This window comes from Eulemur rufifrons, chromosome 9, assembly GCF_041146395.1.
Source record: "Eulemur rufifrons isolate Redbay chromosome 9, OSU_ERuf_1, whole genome shotgun sequence".
Taxonomy (NCBI): Eukaryota; Metazoa; Chordata; class Mammalia; order Primates; family Lemuridae; genus Eulemur; species Eulemur rufifrons.
In genome coordinates, this window is record NC_090991.1 from 272,075 (window position 1) to 289,675 (window position 17,601).

Here is a 17,601-nt window from a genome sequence, read left to right on the forward strand (position 1 = left end):
TTGATGGACATTTGGGTCGTTTCTGCCTTTTGGTTAGCGTGAATACAGTTGCTATGGAGATTAGTGTGCAAGTGTAGGTTTGAGTCTCTGTTCTGAATTCTTTTGGTTACACACCTGTAAGTGGACTTGCTGGGTCATACGGTAATTCTATGCTTAACCTTTTGAGGAACCACCAAGGGGTTTCAACAATAGCTGCACCATTTTTCATTCTCACCAGCAATGTATGAGGGTTCCAGTTTCTCAGAGGCGAGGGGGATGGAGGATGGGATGCCTGGGCTGGGAGTCGGGACCCAGTGTTCCCTCCTGGTCTTAGATCAGGCTCCTCAGCTTCTTGGCCATCGGAGCAGGGCTGCTCCCCATGCCCACTGTGGCAGTCCCCTGGAGTCCCCCAGGCTTCACCAAGCAGCGCCCAGGTGACAGGTCCCCACAACCCCCTTGGACACGCTCAGACACTGCGGGGCTCTGAACAATTAGGAGCCTGCCCTCTGCTGGCTGCTCAGTGACATAGACACCCCCCCCCCAGGACCCGGCAACGGAAACAGGAACGCGCAGGCGCGGCTCTCGCGCTGGGGCGGGGCCTCGCAGGGCGGAGCTTCCGCTCCAGGGCGGGCTGTGGCTGCGGCACTTCCGGCTTCTGAATTAAAGAGGCCGAGGCTGGGGCCGAGTCCGGAGGCTGGAGCCCCTGTGCTGGCTCAGCCTGGGGGCGGGCTCCGGTCCAGCCACCGCCGCACCTGGGGCAGAGGCTGCGCCCGAGGATCGGGCCGGCTCAGCCTCGGTGAGGGAGCGAGGCCGGCCCAAGCCGCATCCGCCACGTCCCTGTCGCTCCCTCGCTCCGGCGTCCCCCTCAGGCTCCTGCCTGCGCCCACAGCCCCTTATTGCCACCCGCTCGGTTTCCAGTTCCCCCTTCCCTGTGCAGCGCATTCACCTGCTGGGGTGAAGCCCTTTAGGTAGCACCCCCTAATCTCCCTTCCTCCCAGTGACAGCCTTTTCCGCGTTCTCTGTGCCACCGTCTCCGCGTCCTTTAACCCCGACCCTTCCTTCTTTTTCTCTTCCACTTTATCTTTTTCTGTCTTGTGTGATCCTCACTCCTTTCTCCCTGTTTTTTTTTTTGCTCTTTCTTCTCACCCCCCTCACCATTTTATCTCCACTGACCCCTCCTCTCCATGTCCCTTCTCCTGTCTGTCCCCTCGGCCAAATTTCCTCCCCCTTATTGGGAGTCCTTCCTCGCCCGCTGGCACAGCTGTCCCCATCTCCTTCTCCAGGCTTCAGGGGTCTAAGCAGGAACAATTTGAGGACCGTCTCTTCCCAGGAACTGTAGGGCGGGCAGATGGGGTTTGTAGTTTTCTTCTTCCTTTAGTGTTTGGAGAAAGGGGAGCTTGGAGGTGTTGAAGAGAGCCTGGAAGCCTTGTTACCTACTGTCACGGCAAAACCTGAGAGATGGTGTGTTACAGCGTGATAAACTGAGGGCCAACATGCATGGTGACACCTTATGAAATATTTACCTTTCTGACAAAAGTAGCTAAAAAATATTTTGATTTTTTTAATTTTGAGCATCTTTTAGTAGGGAGGAAGAACTTCAGAAATATAAAAATATTTATTTACAGGCTTGACTATTATAACTTAGATAAAATGATTTGGTTTTTTTTTGGAGGCAGAGACCAACGGCATTTGAGGACTGACAATCACCTTGCTTGGCACTCGGATTGTGACAGCCTCTTTAATACCTTCCAAAGGGTTCATTTGTTTTGCCCTCTCTTTTTCAGTTGGGAAAAACTTCTATTTGCGAATTTTCCCCTTCCTGTTTCAAAATAGCTTGAGATTTCAGTTGGTTTTTTTCATTGAGTTGAATTACACCTGGTTTGCAGTACATTTATTAAAAAACATTGCTCCCAAATATGCAACAGGCTAAATTTTGGTCTCCGAGAGGGACAGAAATTCTAGTCAAAACAAAATCCCAATAATCATATTCTCCTAGGATGTTAGTCATTTTCTATTTATGGAGATGGCTTCTTTACTTAAGCCTCATGCACCAACTGCTAGCTTCATCCTTTTCTTCTTCAGCTTCCTCACCTCTCTCAGTCTTCATGGAATTGAAGAGAGGAGCCTGCTCTAAATTAGATTTTGGCTTAAGGGAATGTTGTAGCTGGGGTGATCTATCCAGAGCACACAAACTTTCTCTGTATCTGCAATAAAGCTGTTTTGCTTTTTTGTCATTCATGTGTTCACTGGAGTGGCACTTTGCATTTCCTTGAAGAATTTGTCCTTTGCAGCCACAGCTGGGCTAACTGGTGTGGGGGGCCTAGGTTTCCCTGAGCTTTTGAAATGTCTTCCTCATTTGTTGTAGAGATGGAGTCTGTCTACATTGCCCATGCTGGTCTCAAAACTCCTGGCCTCTAGTGATCCTTCTGCCTCAGCTTTCTGAAGTGCTGGGATTACAGGTGTGAGCCACGGTGCCCACTGGCCATGATTTTGACTGTATGTTCTTATTTATAAAATAAGCTAACAAATACTAAATTGTTGGCATAAATAATTGGAGGCCTAAAATGATATTATTTTCTTCCAGAGAAGTCTTACTTTCATTTCTTCCAGGTGCCTGGCAGAACTCATAACCCAAGATCATCTCAATCTGATTTAGGGACTAAATTCTGAAGCTGAGTTACAGCCCTTCTGGGGAACATGTATTTCTAGGGTTCAAACTTGTTCTCCTCAAGTACAGCCCACTGGGGTCCGAACTCCCATGCTGAGAATTTACCAAGACCCCATCTGCGGGGAGTTAGCTACGCTCCGCACAAAGAGGTATTTTTTTTCTCTTTATTTCGATCATGGTCTCTAAGTTGACTACGCCAGTTTGCAGGGAGTTAGCTACGCTCCCTGCAAAGAGGTTTTTTTCTTCAGAACAGGTCTCTCAGGCAGGGGTCATCGCAAAGGATGAAAAATATAGTAGGAAACAGAAATAAAAGATAAAGTAATGGCAATAATAATACACAGAGCCAAAGATATAGTTTATAAAGGTTTATGAAAATAAATAAATAATGGAATGTATCCGGATGGATATATTTTCACCCGCATCAAATATATCCCTGACTGAAACTCCACACAGGTATTTTATAGGGTACATACAGGCTCCCCGTTGCCAAGGGCAACAGGATTTGCATACTAACAGGCAGTTTGCTTTAGGGTCAAAGTCTCCTAAAAGGCTACTACAGATCCTTTAACTAACTCCAACTAGGGGAATAATGAGTTATAAAATCGTCTTGGGGCAAACTTGTAAGTTTTCTGATAAGGCTATTACTTTTGCAACAAACAGGGACATCTTGGCTCCGGTGATTGTGTTCTTGGGGACAGAGATGATCCCAGAAGTCAACATGAGCTGTGCTTTGTGTTAATTACTTGAACCCTTGGGGACAGAGATGATCCCAGAAGTCAACATGAGCTGTGCTTTGTGTTAATTACTTGAACCGCATGGTTCCATCTGGGCCTGGCTTGGGCATTAGCGTATCTATATGATCAGCTCTCATCTCCGGGGGTCTACCTGTCAGCTCCGGCAACCTTTTGGTTCTAAGGAAAAGGCATGCCTTGTCTTTCAAAACAGGTGAGAACCAAAGGCCCAGTTTACAGCTGTCTCTTTGAAGTGCAGCTTCTACTGACCAGCGAGATGCCCTCCTGAGAGAAGGCAGCTTTTCAAATAACACATTTATCTTTTCTTTAAGGCAAAGCCTTATTTGACTTCTGAAATCAAATCTTGTCTCCAGAAATACAGGGGGCATTTCTGTAACTCAATATTCTTAGGCTCAACATCTCCCCCTTTTTTATTTTTTGAAGAAAGTTGATGGAGTTGGACAGCCATCACAGCGAGGTGTTGGTCTCCGGATTCTTGTCTTCTTTGGAGTTTTCTCCAGACTATAAATAAACACAAGCAAAGGATTAAAATAATGCCAAAAGTTACAACAGTGGAACTCCCATAGATCTTAAGATGATAAAGTGGATCAGCTGACTCTAAACCAGAAGAGATGGCATTAATAATGTCAGCTTCAGAGAGCAATTTAAGTTTGTGACTGAAGGTACTTAATATTTCTTGTTGTAAGTTTCCAATCTCTTCAGTCAGATTTGCTTGGTTAAGTAGATGTTTTCCCATGGAAACCGAGTTTGATTATATATATGAGGTGTAACACAAAATTGAGTGATATTCCAATCGCAATGAAGTCTAAGTTGCTTTTGTAGACTTCTAACCTGGTCTCCCAACAAGGTGACTGCTTGTGGTAAGTCAGCCACTTGAATAGCTAATTTAGAATCAATCTGATTTTGGGTAGACCATAATTGATTTAAATCGTGGTGCCAATTTTGAACAAATTCAGTGGTCTGAACGGTCTGATGCAGAGCCACACCTGCAGTGGCCCCCGAAGCAGTGACAGCAATGATTCCCAAAATAGCTGCTATTAAGAGACCAATAAATCTTTTTGTACATTTAAGAATGTGGTTAAGTAGTTTGTCCAAAAGGAACATTGCTGGTGTTTCTTGCCAGACTCTATTCATTTTAACAGGTAACCACAGTCCTGTTCTGGCTTTGAGACTATAAAGTGTTTCTTTATAAGGATTGAACTTCATAGAATTGTTAATACAGGTATAATGAGAACAGTTGTCACAGGTCACTAGGAAAGAAGGTTCGTTATAAACAGCATGTCCAATCATAAATAAGTAAGGCAGTCTAACACAAACTTTAATGAGTAGAATTTAAATTCAAAGTCCATTCTCGGCTATTGTTTGTATCCAAAGTGTGTGTGCTAATCCAGGCCTGCAAAGGGTGCAAAGCAGCTGATATTTTCCACAATTGATCATGAATAGGGCCATCTAAAATATGAGGAGCTGGAGAGCTCATACCATCATTGAGCCGTGTAATATGACTTTTAAGGTCAGTGTCTTTTACAGACATCGAGGTGGCAGTTTTATTCCAATGAAGCTTTTTAAAATTGTGAGAGAAGACAGGATGTCCATAGGGACTCCAGTCTAGGACAACACCATAAGATGTGGACCCAGCAAGAATGCGCCCCGTGTGAGCTCTACAATTGTCCCATTGTACCCAAGTTTTAGGGTCAGAAATTATTACTTTCTTACAAAGGGGTATATCTGTGGGTGCAATTTTAGAATGCTCAATAGTGATGTGCCTGGTTGCCAGACACTCTTACCACCATGCTCACCACGCAGATCACGGCAATAAAAAGATTTACAGATGTTTTAGGTACAGATGTCCAGTTCAATATCCCGTCTGCTTCTTCGTATGTTCTCTTCAGCTATCCCCATGTCATGGTCTGTGCCTGACGTGTCTTCTGCTTTTTCCCCTCGAGTTTCCACTCTGGGTTTGATTCTTCTGTTTGGAATCCAGACTGTTGGTCTGTCATCTGTCAAAACACAAACAAAAACTCTCCACCATACCTTTGCACATCCTTTTTTCCATTTATTTTCTCCATCATCTTTCCACCAGATAGGCTGGTGAGGGAAAGAGTCTGATTGTGGACTCCTATTCCAATGCTTTTCTATTGCCGTTAATTTATCTTCCTTATGAATATTCAAAAAATTTTAGGTAAATAAGGCTTGATTTATTCTATCTTTGGGAGACTGTGTACCTCCCCCTTTTTGTTTTAATAACATGTTTTTTCTAAGTTTGATGTGTACGTTCTATAATGCCTTGTCCTTGAAGATTATAAGGAATGCCAGTAATGTGTTTGATGTCCCATTTAATACAAAAAGCTGTAAAGGAATGACTAGTGTAAGCAGGGCCATTGTCAGTTTTAATGGTGGCTGGGACTCCCATGTATATAAAACAGGAGTGTAAGTGTGAGAACATATGTCTAACAGTTTCTCCAGAGGATGGAGTAGCCATAAAAGACCGGAATAAGTATCTACAGTAACATGTACAACACCTAACTTGCCAAATTCAGGAATATGTGTAACATCCGTTTGTCATAATTTATTTGGTGAGAGACCTCGAGGATTAACTCCTGCAGAAAATTTAGGCTGATTAATTAATTGACAAGTGGGACAATGAGAAACAAAAGTTTGGCTTGATTATTGATTGTATAATTGCATTGACTTTTCTTAAATCAGTTAACATTTGTCATTTGCCAGATTTCTTTTTTAATAACAAATATAGGAGAATTTCACGGACTGGTGGACTCCTCTATATGTCCTGCTTGTAATTGTTCTTTTACTAATATTTGAAGAGCACCCAATTTTTTTTTGTTTGTTTTTTGTTTTAGTGGCCACTGCTGTCCACATAGGCTTTTGTGATATCCAATTTAAAGCCAGAGCATAATGGTAGCAGTGGCCGCTATCCAAAATTTGGATAGCCTAAACCATGCCGAGAAGTATGTGCCTTTGGTGCCTCGAAAGTCTTAGCCCCTTGGCTCCTTTTACCCAAACCAAAACAAGGGTTATAATTCATATTTAGCATAATCTGTTTAGCAGATGTATTAGGTATATTGACGTATGCTCCCCCCTGCTGTAACAAATCTCTTCCCCACAAATTAATAGTGATGTTAGCCACGTAAAGTTTTAAAGTGGCTGTCTGTCCATCAGGGCCTGAACAATTTAAAATTTGTCCACTTTGAAATATGTCAGTCATTGTTCCTATTCCGGTAAGAACAGTAGGAACTTGTTGTAAAGGCCAAGCTTTTGGCCAAAAGCTTTTAGAAATAATTATAACATCAGCTTCAGTATCTGTAAGTCTAACAAAAGATTTGCCATTTAACTTAATTTCTAATTGAGGTCTTTGGTCATTAATAAAAGTTTGGCAATATTGAGCGGCGGATGTAAAAGCCACTAACACTTTGAATTAGCATTATTAAAAGCCAATATATGTAACATTAGATTTTTCAAGTCAGGCATACTAACCGTTTTTTGCACAACATCTTGTAGTTCATAAGTTTCATAATAAAACTTATGAAATCTGCATAAGTTTTATTAACATTTTACACAAGAAAACACAGACTGTTTAGGAGAAGCTATTTTCTCTTATGCTCTAATATAGCACTGTTGAATTTGAGCAATAACTTGATCATCTTTTTTAAAATCTTAGTTTGGTTTTTTTTTTAAGTTTTTTTTTTTTTTTTTTTAATCAGCCTCTCTCAAGGGTGGATCATGCTTCTGGGAATCGTTTACATTAGAAAGCAGTGGTTCCCAAGCTTAAAACTGCTGGCTTGAGCCAAGCAGAGAGCTCTTGCTTAAAGTGAAAGTTTACCAGCCCCCTTTTTTTTCTTTTTTCTTCTTTTTTCTCTTTTTTAATTTTTGAACTAACACATTTATCTTTTCTTTAAGGCAAAGCCTTATTTGACTTCTGAAATCAAATCTTGTCTCCAGAAATACAGGGGGCATTTCTACAACTCAGTATTCTTAGGCTCAACACCCATCCCCCCAGCTGCAATGCTATGAAAATGGCCCATGCCCTCCTAGCTTCCCCTCTGCAAATAATACTGGGGGAAAGTACCCCCAAACACTGGGCATACTTTGAGACTCCTCTTTGTACCCTGATGCAGTAATTCATCATTACCTAGATAGCTCATCAGTGCCTTCAAGCAGATTTTTTTTTTTTTTTAATATTTATTCAGGTTTTCTAGTTGTTCTCAGTGGACGGTTGGCTTGAGTCATCTACACACCTATAACTGGAAACAGAAGTCTCACCTATGTTGTAAAAAGGTATTGTATATGTTCACTGATGGTCATTTTAAAATATATAAACAAATTCTTTGATATGCCTTTCTTTAAGAGGTGGGGTTAAATTTCCCTCCTCTTGAGTATGAGTTGCATGTAGTGACCTTCATCTAATAGAATGTGGCAAAATGATCAATTGTGATTCCTGAGGGTGGGTCAGAGCAGCTTCCACCTTGCTCTCTTGCTCAGGGGAAGCCAGCTGCCACAATGTAAAGGGATTCAAGGAGTCCTGTGGAGAGGCCCATGCAGTAAGGCATTGAGGCCTCTTGCCAACAGCCATGTGAATGAGCCGTCTTAGGAGACCCTCCAGGCTCAGTGTGGCCTCTGGATGACTACGGTCCAGGCCAACTTCTTTACTGCAACATGAAAGACTCTGAATGCAAACTACCCAGCTAAGCCAGCCTTGAATCTTAATCTGCAAACTGTGAGATGACGAATGTTAAACCAAGCAATTTTGGGGTAAATGGTTTTATATTAATAGTAAATATGTTTGTTTTTAAATTTTATATTTTATTATTTGTAATTTAATATTCATTTTATGTGAAAAAAGAAATCAATAGCTTAAAATTTTAAAGTAATATTTAAATAAAAAAGAATATGTTGTATGATCTCTGCTTCCAGTTAGGAAAAAAACAAAGAGTTTTTCAGAACGGATGAAGTCATTTCCACAATAGTATTAACAGATAAGCCATTCAGAAACCCTTTAGGATTTATTCTTACTTCCTGAAGAGCTTCTATAATATGGTCTCTATGCAAAGTGAAAACATACATGAGCATTTGTCTTTTCCAAAGTAACACAATCTGACTATAGCTAAGTTATTGAATGGAACTATGCTTTTACATAAAAAGCTTAAAACCAATTAAAATATAATTTTAGTTCTTACCTGCTGACTTCTGGATGTAGTTCAGCCAGTCACTTCATGATCTAGGTGAACACGAGTTCAGAGTATTTGGAGGTATGAATCTAACAGGTGCATCAGGTAATAATTTAGCAGATTCAATTTGTTTACAATTCTTGACACCCTAAATAAGCATTTTAAAAGTTTTCTTAACACAATTACATAGTGATAATCCAGCTTATTCAATTAAAATAAATTTTAAAATTATAAATAAAATAAACTGCTCTGAAAATTTTACTTTAAGATTATTTATACCAAGTAAGTTTACTTCAGCGGTGTTCAGGGCTATGTATTAAGAAAAAATGTCCAACATGATTTTTTATAGTAATGATAAAGTCTATGAGTCTAAATCAGCCTTTCTCAACTGGGATTCTTCCTCTGAACCCCAGAACACAGCAAATGGTGTAACTATTTTCTCAACCCTCCCAAAGACAGAGGACATAATCAGACCCATTCTAGATGCCAAGGAGAGGGGTTAACCCATTAAATAAAATGAATGTTTTGGGGTTAGGGTATTAAAGCTTAATTCTTTTAATCAACCCACCTGATAAAGGCTGGTCTGAAGAGTAATTATAAATATTCTATATTTTATTTACTAAATACCGTATGTAATGAACACAAACTACATGCCCAGAATTGTATCACAGGTTATGGGGGGAGGAACTAGTAATACAAAGTGCAGCCTCCTTCACTTGTGAAAGATAAAATTAAAATGATCAATTAGTTACTATTAACCATGCAAGTAGACTATAAATGGTGCGAAACCACTGTAAATCCTGTAAAAATTCAACAAAGGAAGGGCTCAGACTTTAAATCCTAGATGAAAAGTCAGGGCAAAATACATAAAATATTAGCTCTGTCACACCAGAATATTACATTTTACTTATTGCCATTATCTCTCCCACTAGACTTAAGCTTCATATAAAAGCACAGATTTTTGTCTATTTTGTTCACTGTTGCTTTCTCAGTTCTTAGAATAATGTACACAGTTGGTATGTAATAACTCTTTAGTCAATAAATAAGTGAAAAGATTGGAATGTGATAGTTTAAAGTGATAGTTGAAACCACAGAAAAAATGAGCTCTCCAAGAAAAAGCCAAATTACTGGTATGTAACAGCAACGATAATAGCTGTACTTACTGAGTACATCCTCAGTACATTGTACTGAGAATTTTTCCATATTAAGCTCATTTAAACTTCTAAATATTTGAGGTAAGAATTATTATCCTCATTTTAAGACAAAAAGCTCAGAGAGTGAGGTAGCTCTCCCAGAGTCACACAGGATGAGCAGGAGGCAGAGGAAACTTCCATCATTTTCCACATCGTGTTTAAAACCTCATTGAGGTACAGATGAGGGCATAAAAAAATAAAATGAGGCCGGGCGCGGTGGCTCACGCCTGTAATCCTAGCACTCTGGGAGGCCGAGGCGGGTGGATCACTCGAAGTCAGGAGTTCGAGACCAGCCTGAGCAAGAGCGAGACCCCCGTCTCTACTAAAAATAGAAAGAAATTATATGGACAACTAAAAATATATATATAGAAAAATTAGCCGGGCATAGTGGCACATGCCTGTAGTCCCAGCTACTCGGGAGGCTGAGGCAGTAGGATCGCTTAAGCCGAGGAGTCTGAGGTTGCTGTGAGCTAAGCTGATGCCACGGCACTCACTCTAGCCTGAGCAACAAAGTGAGACTCTGTCTCAAAAAAAAAAAAAAAAAAATGACTACCTTTTATGGTTTTTTTCTTTTTTTTTTCTTTTTCTTTCTTTCTTTCTTTTTTTTTTTTTTTGAGACAGAGTCTCACTCTGTTGCCCAGGCTAGAGTGAGTGTCATGGCATCAGTCTAGCTCACAGCAACCTCAAACTCCTGGGCTCAAGCGATCCTCCTGCCTCAGCCTCCCGAGTAGCTGGGACTACAGGCATGCGCCACTATGCCCGGCTAATTTTTCTATATATATATTTTTAGTTGTCCATATAATTTTTTTCTATTTTTAGTAGAGACGGGGTCTCGCTCTTGCTCAGGCTGGTCTCGAACTCCTGACCTTGAGCGATCCACCCACACATATTGTTGAATGAATCCATGAGTACTTTTACTTATGTTTTAATAATTTTTAAATAATAATGGGAGATTTGTAAATTTTATTGTGTTCATTAAGTAATAATAGTAACAAGAGTAGCCTAGCACTTATCGAATGCTCTGCTCCAGGCAACATGCTAAGCACTTTATATACACATCACCTCACATGATTCTCCCAACCACCCCGTGAGGGAGCTATTATTAATATTATTTCCATTTTACAGATGATGATACTGAGGTCATGGAGTTTAGGTCACAAATCTGTTAAGTATTGGTGCTAGAATTCAGGCAGAGTCTTTCATCTTTAGGTAATCAATACCTAACCTTCTTCATTAACTTACTTCATTTAATTTGTTAATCTCTTTGGATTATAAATGTATTCTACAGAGAAATAGTGAAACTACCTAACTTTACATTTTTATATTGCAGTGAAAAAGAAGTAAAGAGATATAGTACACTAAAGGAGTCAGAAGGTATACATTACACCCATCACCTAACCCTTCACTAATTCGATACAAAATATCTACTGGATACCCCATGGGCTGCACGCTGTACTTGGCAGTGAACAAAGTCCCTGATCCTGCTGAGCTAGTATGTAAGGGTGGGAAGGCAGTGAACCAAGTAATAAATCAAATATCAAGTAAGCAAAACACACAGTCTTGTAACAAGTGATGTGGTGGAAAATAATGCAAGGAAAGAATAAAAGTTATAATTAAATCAGATGATATAATATTTTGAGTTGTGTATATGTATTAATATATGCATAAAGAAATGCATTGAAATGCTCACTAAAATATTGATAGTGGTTACTGAAGGTTGGAGAAACTTCAGGTAATTTTAATTTTCTTATATTTTCATATTTTTATTTAAAAATCTTAGCCATTATTTATACAGGCAGAAAAAAATAAAACCATTGCTAATATGGAAAATTAAAAAACCCACAGAAACATACAGATAAAAATAAAGAGAGGTAGCATAACTATCACAAGAAATGATAGAATTTTCTCTAGTGCCTGTGATTATTCTAACTATTATAAGCATTTAAGGACTATCCAAAGATGAAAATACTCCTGAAATAGATGAAATTATTAAAGTGAGGGAAAGCAAATAGTTTCCATCACTAATACTGATTTGATAGATTAGTACTGGTTACCTGAGGAAAGCTAAGAAGTTGGTTTTGTTCCCCAGGTAACCGCACCTGAAAGTGTCCAGTGAGGGCTCAGTGGAAAAGAATGCAGCTTATCTACTTGCTAACTAAATCTTGGGTTTAAGCTTTTAGCAATTTTCTGTTCTTTAAAAAGTTAACCTCCAACTGGCCAATTTCTCGTTTTATATAAAGAAAAGCCGCAAACAGGAATAAAATATTAAAACAGCTCAGGCACCCAACACAACACAGAAGCAGATTAAGTATTATTTTACAAATAGGTTAGGATTCCTCAGTAAATTGTTAAACCAACCTAGTGTAAACTTCAGATTCCATCTATCTTGTTCTATTTGATTTTCTTTCCTTCCTGAGAAGTCACCTCCTGTCAGGTTTTCTTTAGCATCAAACCAGTCTTCACTTATTTCTTGGTAATTTCTACAGTCTCATAAATTGAAAACAATGAGCTATGAATTATCTACAATGTTTAACCCTCTGAAAAGTGATCTAAAAAGCATGATGAATCACTATGATAATTACTTGTTTTATATACAAATCTAAAGATGAATAGTAAGCAAAATAAGAGAACCAAGCATAAAGCTTCTGTGAGAAGGGATTTCAGCAGTCCCAAAATAAGAAATTCTTTTCAGTTTGAGTGATCAGCTTCCTAGTTTCCCTTTAATTAATATTGATTCCCAGTTTATTAAAACTGTTAGTATTCTGATTTTTCAATCGTTATTTATTGGAAAAAAGACATTATCTTTATACACAGAATAAGAGAAAACTTCTTTAAAAGGACTAAGTAGTGCTGCAGCTCTTTATATCATTAAAATTAACGATCTTTTTGGAATGACCATAATCTCTTTTCTTAAAGGAGAAAACTAAAAAAAGTACACAATTTACAGAGATACAATTAGTTTTTTTTTTTTTTTTTTTTTTTTTTTTTTTTTTTTTTTTGTTGAGACAGAGTCTCACTTTGTTGCCCAGGCTAGAGTGAGTGCCGTGGCGTCAGCTTAGCTCACAGCAACCTCAAACTCCTGGGCTTAAGCGATCCTACTGCCTCAGCCTCCCGAGTAGCTGGGACTACAGGCATGCGCCACTATGCCCGGCTAATTTTTTCTATATAGATTTTTAGGTGTCCATATAATGTCTTTCTATTTTTAGTAGAGACGGGGTCTTGCTCAGGCTGGTCTCGAACTCCTGACCTTGAGCAATCCACCCGCCTCGGCCTCCCAGAGTGCTAGGATTACAGGCGTGAGCCACCGCGCCCGGCCCAGAGATACAATTAGACACAAGAAAGAAAGTTTTCAAATTGGAAACATGAAGCAGAATAAAGTCCATATTATTATTCAGCATTATCGGATACATTAGGTGACTTTAAAGACAAGTCAAGCAAAAATAAGAACATACTTAACATTCACAATCAGAATGATGCCATTGTAGTCAATTAAAAATATTTATTTTGACTTAATGAATAAACACTGGAGATATTTTAAACCTTGACTGTTTTCTGGCAACTATGAAAGATAATATATTTTTATACTAACTTTTAGCATCAACTTTCAGTTGATCAAAGTCTACATTTATATCACCATTTTTTAAACCGTCTTTCTTGGGTGATGTATTTTGTTTAGGATGACTACTGTCAGATAACAAAGATATCTGAGGATTAAGATAATAAAAACAGTAATAAGGACTAGCAATTATTGCGCTCTTACTATGTGACAGGCACTCTTCACTGGCATTATTTAGCCCGTACAATAACGAAGGCTACGAGAGTAAAACCATCAACTTGACTTCACAGATGAGAAAACGGAATCTAAGAAACTCATTGCGCCAAGTCACAGTTAACAAGAATTAGGATTTGAATCCAGTCTGTGTATAGTCACTCTGTGCTAACACTAGTATTTTGGAAAGTGTGGCAGATACACACTAGAAGTACTTGAGATAACTTTGGGAGGTATATATAAATATTAATAACATTAACCTTTAACAGTTATGTATTTAGTGTATGCTTATGTATATTTTTTATTTATGGGAAGTAATATTTCTTTCTTATATGTAAGAGTGAATTATTCTTCACACTTAAATTTTTGTGAAAAGGAGAATCATTTAAAGAAAAATACAGAATAACATTACAGGTAACATAGGGCTATGGTAAATTGTGAAGATGGTACATGAATAGCTGAAATTTAGAAATACTATACTACACTATACTGGCTTTCATGCATAACTAGTTAATTTAATGAGACAGGGACTAAAATGTGTAATCCCAACTTAAAATAGATATTGTTTTATAGCCAAAAGTATGATTATAAAAATTGTTACATCTACATCTTGTACTTTTAAAAATAATTTATTCTTCCTAAATAAGCAGGTTATACCATTGGTACCACTGCAATGAAATTAAAGCCCTTAAGAATTATCATATAGTACTAAATGTATAAATTGTTTAAGCAAAGTATTAATACGTAAGAAATTTAAGTACATGAAAATCTAGTTATGAATCTGTTAATTCTTTGTGGATAACTAAGTTTTTTAAAAAATGAATTTAACAATAGAACAATTTGTTAAAACAATTTACTTTGTATCAGTCATGTTAGTAGAAAGGAACATATGTTAATCAAGTATTTCACTTTGGACTTGGGAATCCATCTTGGGGGATTACCTAAGACCACTCAAAGAATGAAACCTTAAAGTTAAGACCAAAGTCAGAAAAGCAGAAATAAACTTCAGCTTTCCTATTCCATTGCCTCCTGGCTTGATAATGGAATGTAACTTATGTTACTATAACACTTTATAATTTGCAGGGTGTTCTTATATAGATTAAACCATCTTTTCTGATTGTCATCTGACCAAGATTCCCTTGGTGGAAAAAGACAGAATGAGAAAACTTATGAGAGGCATTTAAAAACTATTTTCCTCATTTCAACAAAGGAGAAATGAAAACTTTGCTCTACCTAAAATAAATGGAACATTACTTTATTCTACCCCATGACATGAAGGTGCAAGATATTAGTTTTAACTACACTCATGCAACATGATGGTGGCCATATATCATGGATTTGCCCGGGACAGTCCAGATTTATACCTATTGCTGTGGTGAATGATTAACATTACTATTACTCTCTTTCATCCTCAAAAGTCTAGTGATTTGGTGATAAACTATATGCTTACCCTACTCAACATATATTGCTGATATCTGTTTCATTAGGCTTAAATACAGCATTATGTTCCTCCTAATTAAAGTAAGCTATAAAGTAAGCTAGTTGAGTGAAAAGAAGGATGTTGGAGTCTCTAAAAATTATAATTTACTTAAGCCATAAAATTAAAGATTTGGGGCTGGGCGCTCTAAACTTCTGACTTCTGTCATCTATGGTTTGCAATGTGGGATATGCTCGCCTGAGGGAGGATCAAAATGATCTACTGGGAAGTTAGAGGACAATACTAGAACTTCCTTTTTCCTTTTTTTTTTTTTAGACAGAGTCTCACTCTGTTGCCTGGGTTAGAGTGCCCTGGCATCAGCCTAGCTCACAGCAACCTCAAACTCCTAGGCTTGAGCGATCCTCCTGCCTGAGTCTCCCGAGTAGCTGGGACTACAGGCATGTGCCACTGTGCCTGGCTAATTTTTTCTATATATATATATATTTTTTTTTAGCTGTCCATATAATTTCTTTCTATTTTTAGTAGAGATGGGGTCTCGCTCTTGCTCAGGCTGGTCTCCAACTCCTGAGCTCAAACAATCTGCCCACCTCGGCCTCCCAGAGTGCTAGGATTATAGGCGTGAGCCACCGAGAACTTCCATTTTTATTTTTCATCTTTTAAAAAATTAAGCTGTAATAATGATTATAGAGTGACAAAGATGCCTGGTGGCTACTATGTGATTTCTACAAGAGTTACTAGGAACAGAATAAGGAGAATGTGCCAAATTAGATTCATGTCTAACCATACTGGAAAATAAACATAAAAACAAAAGATGTTATAGTATATAATGTCTTAAATTAATCTGCTTCAATTTATCTAAATGTGCCTTTTTCTATACCTTCAAAGAACTGATTTTATGTTATAATATAAATGGAATTTGAACAAAAGTGTGGAAGACTTCAACTGGAGAATTTTAGTTTAAGAAATCTCTAATTTATGTGTATAATCTTGAGGTTCACAAGGTATTAGTCAAAAAAGTCAGGCTTACTGTTCACTCTCTCTTTTGGTTTTTCTTTTCTTCTTTTTTTTTTTTTTTTTTTAAGACAAGTGCAGTAGTGAGAAGAGGGAAAGAGCAGAACAAGGCATTCAGTCTATAACTGACGGTGAACAATCAATCGAGATAACTGACTACCTTCAGACCAGCCTGTTCACTCTCATATTAAAATGTAAGACAATACAAGGCTAAACTTAAAGAACCACTACTGCATTCTTCCCCAATTGCTAAAGATTTTAAAGTCTGAAGATACGAAATAATGGAACACTCAAACTGCTGGTGAGAATGTCAAAGAATAACATCAACTTTGAAACAATTTGCTCTTGCATGGTCAAGGTGAGCTCTTTAGACTTTAGAGCCAATAATTCCACTCCTAGGTATATACCCTAGAGCAGGGGTCCCCAACCCTTTTTAGCACCAGAGACCGGGTTCATGGAAGATAATTTTTCAGAGGGGGGTGTGGAGAGCCACGAGGAATGGCTGTAAACACAGATGATGAAGTCGCTCATCTCCTGCCATGCAGCCCCCCAGTTCCTAAGTTTAATGGAAGACAATTTTTCCCACAGACTGGGTGGTGGGGGGTCATTATTCTGCCACCTGGTCATGGGGGGCACAGCCCTAGGGATGCTCATGCACATGTTCACCAGGCTACACACACACAAATGCATAAAAGAGCAATGTTCTTAATGGTCGCATTGGGTATCAACCCAGATTATAAAAAAACTATAATGGATAAATCTATTATGGTACAGCCATACAACAAGACAATAAAGAAAAATGAACATGAAATTTAGCTGCCTACATGAATATGGATCAATCTTATAAATAAATATAATATTGAATTAAAGAAGAAAACACGAAGGATCACCTACAGTTATGACTCCATTTAAAGTCAAAATAGGCAAGCTAAACTGTATTCTTTAGGGATACATATATAGATGGTAAAAATCATGGAAGGAAGTAATTACCATAAAAATCAGGGTAGCAATTCCACCAGATGTTGGAACAGGAATGTATGTAATTGGAAAGGACACAGGAGGCTTCTGGGGTGCTGACAATGTCCTATTTCTTACCTTGAGTAATATTTGCTTCACAATACATTTGTTTCACAATTATCATATGTACATTTATGTGTAAATAAACCCTTTTAAATTATCAATTTTTTATATCATAATGGTGTTGTGGTTAAGTCTTTTTAGGGATACATATTGAAATAATTATGGATAAACTGATATGCCTCAGATTTGCCTTCAAAATAATAGAGGAAAGGAAGAGAGTGGGTAGAATAAAGTAAAGATAAGAATTGAAATTGTTGAAGCTGAGAGATGGATACGTGGGGCTCATTATACTACTGTCTACTTTTGAATATGTTTAAAAGTTTTCATTAGTACAAAGTTTTTTAAAAGCCTTTATGGAAATAACTAAACAATGAAGACATACACTAGCTTCATAAATAGGAATACTCATATCTATAGATTTAGTGCAAGTCTAATCCAAAGTCCAACAGGGCTTTTGGAAAACTTAACAAACTAATTTGAAAATTTACATGGCCATTCTATGTAAATATAATATATAAATATAAATTTTAT

The 17,601-nt window shown here is 38.1% G+C and overlaps 1 long non-coding RNA gene across 4 annotated transcripts in view; it reads left to right on the plus strand.

Annotated features, from left to right (window-relative positions):
* Positions 1-17,132, plus strand: part of LOC138391842 (uncharacterized) — an 81,060-nt gene extending 63,928 nt beyond the window's left edge. For all 4 annotated transcript variants that reach the window (XR_011234874.1, XR_011234872.1, XR_011234871.1 and 1 more), the window contains 2 exons: positions 7,602-7,689; positions 16,062-17,132. This is a non-coding gene — a long non-coding RNA (uncharacterized lncRNA). The remainder of the gene's footprint in view (positions 1-7,601; positions 7,690-16,061) is intronic.
* Positions 17,133-17,601: the final 469 nt, after the last annotated feature.